Source organism: Sphaeramia orbicularis, chromosome 15, assembly GCF_902148855.1.
Source record: "Sphaeramia orbicularis chromosome 15, fSphaOr1.1, whole genome shotgun sequence".
Classification (NCBI taxonomy): domain Eukaryota; kingdom Metazoa; phylum Chordata; class Actinopteri; order Kurtiformes; family Apogonidae; genus Sphaeramia; species Sphaeramia orbicularis.
In genome coordinates, this window is record NC_043971.1 from 38,468,483 (window position 1) to 38,481,733 (window position 13,251).

Consider the following 13,251-nt stretch of genomic DNA (forward strand, 5'->3'; position numbering starts at 1 on the left):
GTTTGAATATTTTCCAGATCAAATCCCTCACAGCTCACACATATACACTATTGCACACACACAAACAGAAAGTAAAACACAGTCATATTTTCCTGAACTATTTAATGAACAAATGTAAATATTCTGAAAGAATGAGGATTTGAAAACATGTTAGGCTGATCTGATCCAGACTGGTCAGTGGTTCAGTCCTGGTCAGTGACAGACCAGTCACACCAGTGTCATATGGTCCAGTTCCTCTGGAGGTCAGTAACTGGATTTCCTGTTGAAGTTCCTTCAGTTCATAAAGCCTCCGCTCCTTTGGTTTTTCCACACATCATGTGTCTGTGTACAGTTGAAGTTCACTTATTTGGGCTCATTTGAACTGACATGAGTTTGTCCTGAGTATCTGTATTCAGACGGTTTCAATGTTGGGTGAGGACCTGAATCAGTGGGGGCCGGGGAGGGGTTAACAGTAGCGCGAACCGGGTCTGTGCGCTCGCTTGCTAGGACAGACCGAGTCCGTGCATGTGCTTGTTCAGACTGACCCGCAGTTGGCCGGACCGGGTTCATGCGTGCGCTCCGACGGACCGTGTCCGTGTGGGAGCCGCTATCCCCGAATCTCTGGAGCTCTGTCCATGCAGGTGTCTTCTGCCATGTTTTCAGAGGCCAAATATTATAAACTGTGCACACACGCCTGGAATGCCGCTGCTTCTTCAGGAAATGAACAGTACCGTGAGTTTTGTAGGTGCGGTAATCGAACACGGTTATCATAATAATTAGAATTTCAAACAGTAATACTAACCATCAGAAATTTTACCGCAGTTTATCATTATACTGGTTATCATTACCTCCCTAGCTGTAGCTATGGTACAGCTAATGGGGATCCTAAAGAAAGACAGAAAGAAAGAAAGAAAGAAAGAAAGAAATACATACGTACATACATACATAAATACATAAATTTATCACTTTATCATAAACATTGCACGATTGCCATATCTGCTGCTGTCTGGTTCCATGATGCACCTTCTCACCTCATAACCATTACTGTATTGGACTACTGCTGCTACTGCAAATACATAGACTTGTACACTTTATATTCTACTATAGTTTATTCTTTATACCATTTATTTATTCTTATATTATTTGTAGCTCTTTTTTAATGCATGTCATTTAACAAGGTGAGAGAGAAACAGTATCTCAGTTCTCTATGTTCTGTGCATCTAATACAGTGTTTCTCAGCGGGGGTGGGACACCGTTGGGGGGGCGTTCGGAATGAGAAAGCTGAGAGGAGGGTGCTGACACTGAAATGGGGGGTGTTAGTCTGTATAAGCACAATGTTAATGTCAAAGGTGAATTTCCGTAATAAGGCACGTCGCGGCACTTATTGATCCATTTTGATTAATATTTCATGTTCAAATTTGACATTTTATTGTTAAAGGATAGTATGTTAACGTAAGTATTTTTATGATAAATAATTATAAGTCATGATTTTGAAAATATAGTGATGGGCGGTAGCACAGCATCATTTACGTCCTCGTCATCCAGACCTTGGTATGTACTCCTGATGTGAATATAAATAAAAGGAATGGACTGCTTACAACTTAATTCTGGTGCAGCAAAGACTTTATCCCAGGGCCCTTGAATTGATTTATTTTTTTTAGTTATTTATTTATTTTCATTATACCCAGGGGGGCCTTGGCATCAGAAACGTTAAACCAGTAAGACCTACTGCAACTATTATGGCAAATTAATTTTTCTCTAAATTTAACTTTTCTTAGTTGATTTATCTTTACCTTTAAACCCTAAGCCTAAAATAGTCCGCCTGGACTTTATTTTTCTTATTTTGAGTCTATTTGGCAATTTTTCCAGAGCACTTTCAAAATTTTTCCAGATCTTTCAAAATCTAGCAGTCATTTACAGTGGACAGTACTGCATGTGATAATTCTGCTGAAACGGTTTCTTCTCCAGCTTCTAGTACAGGCATGAGTGAAATGACTGTAATGACCCAATAAAACTTATAAAGCGCTACGTCTCAGGTTTCAGAAACCGTTGGAATTTTTCCAGTGAAAGAGTCACAGCCATCTAAACTGCATATGTGCAGGATGCGTAAGCGATGACACGTCAGGTTTTAAAGCCTTAAAGCTGAGGTTTATTAGGTCAGACACACAGAAAACTGAACAAAAAGTGACTTAGTTTTGCAAAGATATCAGTAACTGAACATAAAACTAAGTGTCTCCATCCACTGTCACTGATCCAACTCCATGGGTTTTACTGGTGAATCAATGTTGTAGAAGATGATGGTGTTTCCACGGTAACTACGGAGCCTCTGAACGTCCAAACATCCGACAAACTGCATTTTACACTAATTATTTTTATAATTATTATTATTTTTTAAACTTTATAGAACTTTTCAACATTTATAGAACTTTTTATTTCACAAGTATAACAGTTATAATTTCAAGCAATGTATTCATAATACAGAGATTGACACTGGACATGATAAACAGAACCCAAGGGGGGAAAAAAAAGGCAATACAAATAAGACACGCATAAAGACAGTCAAGACAGTGCATTCTGGTACCGTTAAAGGAGGAAAATAAATAAATAAATAAATAAAAAATATAAACACCTAAAATGAGTTTAACCCTTTCATGCATGAATTATGAGAACCTTAATCAAGATTTGTTTCCTTAGTGTTTTTATTCCTTTTTAGGCATGAAAAAAACAGTGCGATTGAATTTTTTTTATAAAACTACTTTTCATGGAGTTAGAAAAATGTCCACTCAGCTGGGCAGTATGTGTTAAATTTTTGAAGCAACGAAACATATATTTAAAACCCGCCATCATTAAATGATATACTGTGTGAAAACTATGAAATAAAAACATTTTTAATGCAGCTAATCTGATGTTTTCTCACATTTTGTCATATTCTAATACTAGTTATGGAGATAGTACACAAAAAAAAAAAAAAAAAAAAAAAACTTTTTGTTTGAGAAAATTAGCAGTTGATTTACATTCAAAAATGTTAGTGCATATCAGGTTTATCAAGAACAGCTGCATGAGCGTCCATTGTGTTGGTTGATATCCTCTTGAGATCCAGTAAAGTGAAAACCTTTAGCTTTTTTACATTAAACAGTCATCTTGATTGGAAACTGCATAAAGCAACATTTTTTTCAGATACATTTTTTAAATTATTTTCATTTTTTTTTTTTTTTTTTTTTTTTAATGTATTGTCCTTTGTAATGAACAGCATTTTTTTTTTTTTTTTTTTTTTAAATATGTGATGCCATATGATGCTATATGCCAGTTACCAGTGGCGGCTTCTCGTCTTTCAGACAGGGGAAGCTCATTGTCGGCTTACATTTAAAAAAAAAAAAAAGAATTAAGAAAATGCTCAGTGACCTTATCATACCAAGTAGGCGTCTTTTCCAGGGACTGGACCAGTGTCCTCTCAGTGTCCAGCAGAGCTGGGCTGTTTAGATTGCCTTGGCCCATTGTGTTGTGGGTGTAAGACTTCAGCCTTTTTAAACTACAGATGCTCCTTTCACTCCGACCTAGCCGACAGTTTGATTGATTTAACTATCTACAAAACGATATTAAACTTGAACAAGAAATGATTAAATTATGTAACTGAAACAAGAAAACGCTGAAATTATGTTAAATTGAAACAAGGAAGTACAACGAGTGGGTTTTATTTACAGTGCAAGAAATGAACGAGTAATTTTGTAGTAGTTTCTCTCTTGATTTCACAGCAGAATGTGTGACGGTATTAAACTGAACTGTGTCAGTGAAGGAGGAGATCTGAAACTAGCTGTCAATCAAACGGGATTCAGCCTTTCGACTGATCCTCCAATCAGCATGTGGGATTCTGATGTCCAGCCCGGCCGAGCTCCGCCCACAGCTCCATTCACCCCCAGAGACGCCCGGCGTCCGGGGGCGGGACAGCATCGTGGCATTTATCCAATTACCGTCCAGTTTTGAGGCAATGAAAAAAACTGTTCCACTCAGTCCCATTGAAGCCCAGAGACGCCCGCAGTCTACGGACAAATGCACTGAGCAGAGATCGAATGAGAAAACAGCGCAACGGGAATGGATGAGAAGTGAACAACATCGCGTCCGTTGGTTTGTGATAAAGCTGATTCTGAACGAACTCATTTTTGAGATGAACGTGTTCTAACGCATTTGTAGTCAATAAAATGTCAACACAACCATACATATTCAACCATTTAATTTTCGTAATTTTAGGGGAACCCGGGCTTCCCTTGCAGTCTATGAGAAATCACCACTGCCAGTTACGTCCCATGAGAGTTGAGCTGTTTCCCCAGAGTATTCCCATAGAGCGCTAAAACGTGTCTGATAGCAGCACCAGGTAGGACATTGATGAGGAGGCTAAATTATCCGTCATCCATTTAGAAACTTTCGAGCCACTTTTGATGCAAAACAGCAAAATAACAAAGTAATCCTCCTACTTTGATCATTACAGCCGTAACCCGCACCATGGCCTTCTCATGACACTACCCTGCCTCCCTTCTGTCGCTGCATCCCGGGCTTAGTGTCGCCCATGACAATTGTGATTAGTTACTCAAACATAGACAACCCTGGGAGCTTTTCCTGTATTGCAGAATGATTATGGGTTTAGCCAGACGCTGCTCCAGCACTGGCAGAGATCGCTTTGCTTGTGTGAGACAGTTGGAAGCAAAATGATGAATGAATTATGTTTTTTTCTGTCTTTTGGTAAGAAAACTGGCAGTATATCCCAAGTCAAAACAAAGAGGACATTTGTTATCATCTATCCTGTTTTTGGATCCACATCTTCAGAAGACTCAGCCAGACCCACATGTGCAAAATTCAATCCACCTTGATAATTCTCTTAGTATATTATAAACCAACAGGCCACAAATCTACTGAATATCTTGTAGATGCTGACTGTAAGTGGCTTGTGTCCAGGGGCTTGTTTCTGGGTTAACTACCAAACGCAACTTTAACACACCTTTCAACGCAATTCGCGAGCTAATGATGGTATACCAAATGCAGAAGCTCAACAAACACTAAATCTGTGTCTGGGCTGGTTGCATTCGTTAATGTTAACACAACTAATTTTTTTAACAAACAGTGTTTGAATTTCCAATTGTTGGAACCATTGGAATCCTGTAGTTCCCATGGAAACCCGCCACTATCTCCCCACATTGTTCAAACAATGTACAGGGTGGGGAAGGAAAATTTACAATATTTTGAGACAGGGATTGAAAGACAGTGTATGACCAATTAGTTTATTGAAAGTCATGAGAATTTATTTGCCACAAGAAAATTTACATCATAGAAAATGTTTTTATTCTATGTGTCCTCCTTCTTTCTCAATAACTGCCTTCACACGCTTCCTGAAACTTGCGCAAGTGTTCCTCAAATATTCGGGTGACGACTTCTCCCATTCTTCTTTAATAGTGTCTTCCAGACTTTCTCGTAATAGTTTTGCTCATAGTCATTCTCTTCTTTACATTATAAACAGTCTTTATGGACACTCCAACTATTTTTGAAATCTCCTTTGGTGTGACGAGTGCATTCAGCAAATCACACACTCTTTGACGTTTGCTTTCCTGATTACTCATACGGGCAAAAGTTTCTGAAAAGGTATGGATAATAGTGTTAGGTATGATTATGACATCAATATATGTTTGGTTTCAAAACAATTGACGTAGTGCCTGCTGAGAAATAACAACTAAATGTTCATTGTAAATTTTGCTTCCCCACCCTGTAGAATAAAAACATTTTCTATTATGTAAATTTTCTTGTGGCAAATAAATTCTCATGACTTTCAATAAACTAATTGGTCATACACTGTCTTTCAATCCCTGCCTCAAAATATTGTGAATTTTGCTTCCCCACCCTGTATATGCAAGTAGAACATGCAAACTTCCAGATAAGTCTTGGTGCTGGCATCGAACCCAGGACCTTCTGTCTGTGAGATGACAGTGCTAACCACTGCACCATTGTGCCGCGCTAACAGGGAAAGTAGGCTCTCTGCTCACTGTGATGTAAATAATTGCTTACCCACATGAAGATTATTGGCCCTCACAGTGTCTCGGCTGCCGCTGACAAATATTGTTGGTGTCATAAATTCGTTGCCATGGGTCTGTACAATGACAGATCGGATTAGATGCAGGAACGTGGAGAGGGTGCAGCCTGGAGGCTTTTCTGACTGCAAGCATACTGCAAACTTATAAAGCATTTTTAATCAAGTTTTCAATTACTGTTACTTTAGCTACAAGTCCTCCTAAAGGATTTCTTCTGGCTGAGGCTTGCCGTCAGCCAAATGATTGTGTGGTGAGTTGGACAGCAGGGCAAAATGCTGCAGGATATGAAGCTAAGTCCCTATTCTCTCCCTTTTCTCTACCTCTCGCTCCCTTTCTCTCACTTTATCCACAGTAATCCCCAAGAGCCCCAGATGATAATGGGTAATGGATCTCCAGACCCCTCCCATTCAGAAACACACACACACACACACATCGTGGTGATGCTGAGGGTGCAGCTTCTTGTGTCTCCGTTGACATAGTGCATGCCTGGACCTTGTATCCATGGTGATTAACTGGCTAACAGGATTAACCTAGCCTCCGTCTCTCCATCCATACATTCCATCATTTGTTATCCTGTCCTCCTTTGGTGCAGGTTTTTTACCTCCCCTGCTATAGGTATTCTGGGAAAAAGTGAAGATAGAAATACAGAGATGTCTGAAAAGTAAAAAGTTTAAGAATAACTGCCGCAGCAAAAATAAAAAAGTCAACACTGACTTGGTGAGTCAGTTATATCATGAACTGTCAGTTAAATTTGACTCCTGAGCTGTGGTGTTATTTAAACTGTTTAGAAAGCTGAGTAAACAAAAAAGAAAAGAAAAGAAGAAAAAAAAAAGACACACTCTGGTGCATTCATATTGATAGACAAGCAGCCAAAACAAAACCTTTTTTTTTTTTTTTTTTTTTTTTTTTTTTTTACAACTTCTCCAAACCCCTCCAAAGACTGAGAAAATGAAGGCAGAAAATTAAAAGTACAAACGGCAAAAATAGTTGGACTGAAAATGAAAGACTCCACTCTCTGTTCTGTTTAACCTTTCTGATGTCCCCAAATTTACTTCCCTCTGGTTACCTCTGTAGCAAAAATGCATAAACAAAAAAATAAATAAATAAAATCATCAAACATCAGTAGTTTTTGGGAGCTTTTTTTTCTAATAATAATAATCTAATAATCTTAAACAACTTTAGACCTGCTAAAATTACCAAATATTCAAAAAAAGCTCCCAAAAAATACTGATGTTTGATGATTTTATGATTATTATTATTATTTTTTTTTTTTTTCTTTGTATATGCACATTTTTGCTATGGAGGTAACTGGAGGGAAGTAAATTTGGGGACGTCAGAAAGGTTAAACAGAATAGAGAGTGGAGTCTTTCATTTTTACTCAAACTATTTTTGCCATTTGTACTTTTAATTTTCTGCCTTCATTCTCTTACACTCTTTGGAGGGGTTTGGAGAAATAAAAAAAAAAATAATGGTTTTGTTTTGGCTGCTTGTCTATCAATATGAATGCATCAGTGTCTTTTTTTTTTGTTTGTTTTTTGTTTACTCAGTTTTCTACAGAGTTTGAGTAAAAATGAAAGACTTCACTCTCTATTCTGTTTAACCTTTCTGACGTCCCCAAATTTACTTCCTTCTGGTTACCTCCGTAGCAAAAATGTGCATGTACAAAAAAAATAAATTAATCATAAAATCATCAAACATCTGTATTTTTTGGGGGGCTTTTTCCCCCCTAATAATCTTAAACAACTTCAGCCCTTCTCAAAACTACCAAATATTAAAAAAAAAAAAAAAATCTGGATTTTAACCTTTTAAAGGCCAGTTTAATTATTTAAATTCTGAATTATTTATTACAAAAAAACAAACAAACAAACAAACAAAAAAAAACAGAACAAAGCACAAAAAGTTTAATATTTTCCATATAATAGTAGGAGGTCAAGGCATTGGTTGTGATTAGAGTCTTGAATATGTCAAAGATTATCAACAAAATTGATTTGATTGCTTTAATATTTTTTTTATGTAGTGTCAGATACTCCCTCTGGTTACATTTGTGGTAAAAAACATACATGAAAACAAACAAACAAACAAAAAATTCATATAAAATCAACATTTTTTGGGTGCTGAAAACCTGATGGCTAACCTGCAGCTAATTAGCTTAAACTTCAATAACATGTTTCATTGTAAGTCAATTTGATCCCTTCCTTGATGTCATTAAATATTCTCCAGCAGTTAGTCTGGTACTTCAGTGGACTTCTTAGTAGTGATGGGAGAGATCAGTGGCATATTTGGACAGTTTGGTTAATTCTGCCTTTGGTTTTGGAGATGAGAGGAGAAATGTTTCATCCATGGTTCATACAGAGATGTTCTAAATGGACCCCACCTGTTGCACACCTCAACCTGTCACCTGTTCCACAAAATGATGTTTTTTTTTAATGTTGGATCTTATCAGGTGGCATCATAATTTGCTATTTTATGGCTAAAAGATCATTACAGAGATTGTCTGATGTTATGAACAGTGTTGGGCAAATTACTTTTAAAAAGTAATTAGTTATAATAACTACTTACTTTCCCAAAAAAGTAACTGAATTAGTAACAGAATTACTCCTTCACAAATGCAATTAGTTACCAGGGAAAGTAATTATTGCGTTACTTTTTTGGAAAAACCTTCAAATATGTAAAAGGAAACTGATTTTTGAGTGTTTCACAAGCCAATTTCGTACAACAGACAGGTACTTCATACCATAACTGTGGTGAGGCTGGGGTCCACCAGGGCCCAGCGTTTCCACCACATAAGTGCATATCTGCATTTATAGGAAGAAGATGCTCCTCCAGTTAATCCCATATCTCTTTTTTCAGTCGCTCCTCCCTGATCCAGCGGTAAATGTCTTCAGTCCAGTCAGTCGGACTCACTGATAACTCCTCCCCTAAATTAGCTGAGCACATAGCTGCGTTCAAGTGAATGGGGTGTGCTGGGACAATTCAAACTTAGACATGTCATTAGTCGTTCAGGTGAAGGCAGCATGGACAACTCAGACTCATGGACACACAGGTGAAGCATGAAGGCAGTGTGGGCAGTTTTAATATAAGAACGGCTCACAACGAATCTGTTCTTATCGTTCACTGAAATGAGCCGTTCAAAAGACTTGATTCGTCCGCGAACGTCACACCTCTGGTGCTTGGCTGAGCGAACCAGGACGGATAACACCTGTTAGATATCAGTGCATAGTAACGCGCCACATTTCACTGTCGGTAACGGTGTTGTAACGTTTCAAATAGTAATTCATTAGATTACCCGTTACTGGAAAACAGTAACGGCGTTAGTAACACCACTATTTTTAACACCGTTATTCCCAACACTGGTTATGAAACCAATAGTTTTCATTTTATAGTTGTTTATCCAGGGAACTGAGCCACTTCTCTCACTGAACTCCATTCAGATAGATCAGAGTTTGGAGTCCCTTCCCAAAGTCAGAACTAAACATTGAGAATCAGCGTTCAGTTTCTATGCTCCGTATATCTGGAACAAACTACCAGAAAATATCAGGTCTGCTGAGAGTCTGAGTTCTTTTAAGTCCAGGTTAAAGACTCACCTTTTCACTGCTGCCTTTGACTAAAAGGCTTTTGACTTTTTAAATTTTATATTCTCTTTGAAACTCTGCACTGCAACTTTTACTTTAATATGTGTGTGTTTTTATTTTATTTGATTTTATTTTGATTTTATGTGTTGTTTTCTTACTCGCTGTTTTTAATCACCTTTTATATGTTTCTTTTATAATGTTTTAAATGTGTTTCTTTTTGTTTCTTTTATTTCAATGTCCTGTGTGAAGCACCTTGAATTGCCTTGTTGCTGAAATGTGCTATACAAATAAACTTGCCTTGCCTTGCCTTGCCTTCAAAGACCTCACTTTTCCATTGACCCTCACATTGCACAAATATAACTCAGAAAAACGACAATTTTGCCAAAACTTGTTTTTCTATGAAAAGTTTTTGCACTTGCATGAGGTGGTTTTTCATGCATAGCAAAATTGGTATATCGTGTAAAATTGCAATGGAAAGACCTTTTTGCACAACTAGAGTCACATGAACAAAAAAAAAAAAATCTGATGTTGATGGATGTTACAAGAAGCAAAGAAAAAGTAAAAAAAAAAAAAAAAAAAAAATGGTGCGTATGTGTGTTTTGAATTTAGTATGGGTCAGAGAGGTAACAAGTATTCTAGATTCAAAACAACCGATATTTATGTTCGTCGCCATGTTTATGGAATGACTTCTCCTGACATGTCACGATAATAAATAAACACTTCATCGCATTTGTGATTTAATTATAAAACCGACATTACGCACTTCTGTTTTTTCGACATTTAGTAAATATCAGTAAAGTTTTGCGCATATGTCCAATGGAAAAGCGACTAATGACATATTTATACCTAAAGTTTGGAATCTTGCATGTTTAGTCTAAATATCTTTGCTTTCACTGCTCGTCTTTATGGATTCTGTCAGAAGTTCTGGTGTGGATAGAGAGTTTGTCTGCTGCCTGTTCACCAAGGCCTCGTTCCACATGATTTGTATTGACATCTCCGACTGGATGGAAAACACAGGAAGGACCTAAGGCAGAACATGGTAGCAATAAATATTTTATCATCATCTGACTCACCAGATTGCTTATCCTGTTGCAACAGCAAAACAGCGTAATGATCAATCTACTCATAAATTGCTTAGAAAGTGATTTGTTAATTGATAGAAATTGCACTACGGTAATGTACCTTCTCATATTTGCTATTATTACTAACAAGCTGATGTTGATGTTTGTTAACATTAACTGTCCCCTTTTTTTTTTTTCATTATAATAAACAAGTTTGTTGAGTTTCATTAACTTTGCTTAGTGACAATGGAGTTGAGTAGTTTACTGAAAGAACATTGATGATGACAAATGGCATGATGGAAAACACACACCTGTGACAGACCAAATAGCAAAAGAACCCAGTCCTAACACGTAACTGATAAACACTAGCAAACACGGTTGAAAAATCTTGAATGGTTTTTCGGGAAACAAAGTGATGACGTATCCCCCAGGTCACATAAAGCCCAATGTGATCTCAAGTGGGTTAAATAATAACATAATAATCGATAAATAATGTCAACTCCAAAATTTTCTTTATATTTTAGAGTGGAAAAAAAGTTAAATTACATCATGAAAATGTTTATATCTACAAGCTGTCCTTTAAAAAAATATGAACAACCTGAAATTTGAGAATAATTAGTGCAGTTTTAACAGTATTCTGCCTCAGTTTAACGTTTACACATGTACATTACAACTTACAGATCACAGTGGATCCACAAATACACAAAACATTTCGTAACAGGCAGAATTTTGTTAAAATTGCGCTGAATTCTGTTGAGACATTTCAGGTTTTTCATATTTGTTCAGGTTATTCACATTTTTTGTGAAAGGATAGTTGGAAAAATGTGAATGTTGTCATGTAATTTTACTTTTCGTACACTAAAACAAAGAGAAAAAGTTGTCATTATTTCTAGCAGTGGTTCTCAACTGGTTTGGCATTATGATCTATTTTCACCCCTAAATGACAAGCTGTGTAAAAGTTAAACTTCTCAAATTCTTTTAATGCAACGATGGTGTGTTTTGAACCTGAGATAATACAGAATATCACAGTATGAAAACACTAAAGACAAGTTTATTAATAAACCAAACTGACCAGCAGGTAGTGACGCTAAATATGGAAATATTCCCTTTAACACTAAATTTGGTAGATTTGAACCAAAACTAAAAAGTGCACTACGTTAAAAATTAAAAGTGCATTCAGTCACTTATTCAAGCATTAAACAGACTGAGGTTTTTGATACCCAGTCTAAGTGGTGATGGCTTTTGTCCATGTTTGAAATTTTACCATCAGGAGGAGACCCTGAAGGCACCATGAACTTCTCTACTCTGTAACAAACTGCACAGCTTTACTATAACAGGAGTTTTTATTTCATGCACGGTTTGACATATGGGCATCATGCAACAACATGAAGGAAAAAAAGGCTCCGACGTATGATATTATTCTGGTCGGCCTGATCACAATGAAGGTGTACAAGTATATTTGCATCGGTTATTAATCAGTATTGCAAAAAGGTACCCCAAAACCATTCCCAAAATGTTTCTTTGGCCATCTTATTACTAGATCTTGTAATCCTCCAAATTTGAAGAAAATCAGATAAAAACTGATAAAATGGCGACCCAATGAGAGTGAAAGAGAGCCAAATTATTGTACATAATGTTTTGTAACACAATAAATCATTCCTACTCAACTCCTGTGTCTTTTTTATTACAAAATACACACATCACATTGCTTTTCATTTATGGATCATTTTTGTTGAACAGCTGTTTGATTATCAATTCTTATTTTCAGTATCAAGACAATCAACCATTTTGTTCTGAAAACCCTTGTTTTACAGCCCTTTAATTGTAATAATAGAATGGGAACCTGTTATTTCAGTATTATTATGACTAAATATGCACAACTAGACAGATTTTGGTATGCTCCCTGGCTGCAGAAAATTTGATAACAATGTGGCAAACGGATGTTTACGTCCAACCGCATGTTTTCAACGGCGTGTTGTTCACCAAAATTCATGTAGTGTCCGTACACCAACATACTTCCATCAATAATATGGTGTACAGGGGTTGGACAAAATAATGGAAACACCTTCACCTCAAGATGATAATGCCCCAATCCATACAGCTAGAATTGTTAAAGAATGGCATGAGGAACATTCTAATGAAGTTGAACATCTCGTATGGCCGGCACAGTCCCCAGACCTCAACATTATTGAGCATTTATGGTCAGTTTTAGAGATTCAAGTAAGACGTCGATTTCCACCGCCATCGTCTCTAAAAGAGTTGGAGGGTATTCTAACTGAAGAATGGCTTAAAATTCCTTTGGAAACAATTCACAAGTTGTATGAATCAATACCTCGGAGAATTGAGGCTGTAATTGCCGCAAAAGGCGGACCTACACCATATTAAATTATATTTTGTTGATTTTTTAAGGTGTTTCCATTATTTTGTCCAACCCCTGTATATGCCTTATAGATATATTGTTATAACTTGTTCACAAATGTTTATTTCCTCTTGTACCAGGAAGACTTAGTAACAGATCTAACAGAGATGCAACCATGTGGTAAACCAGATTCCATTCCGATCTTGTAG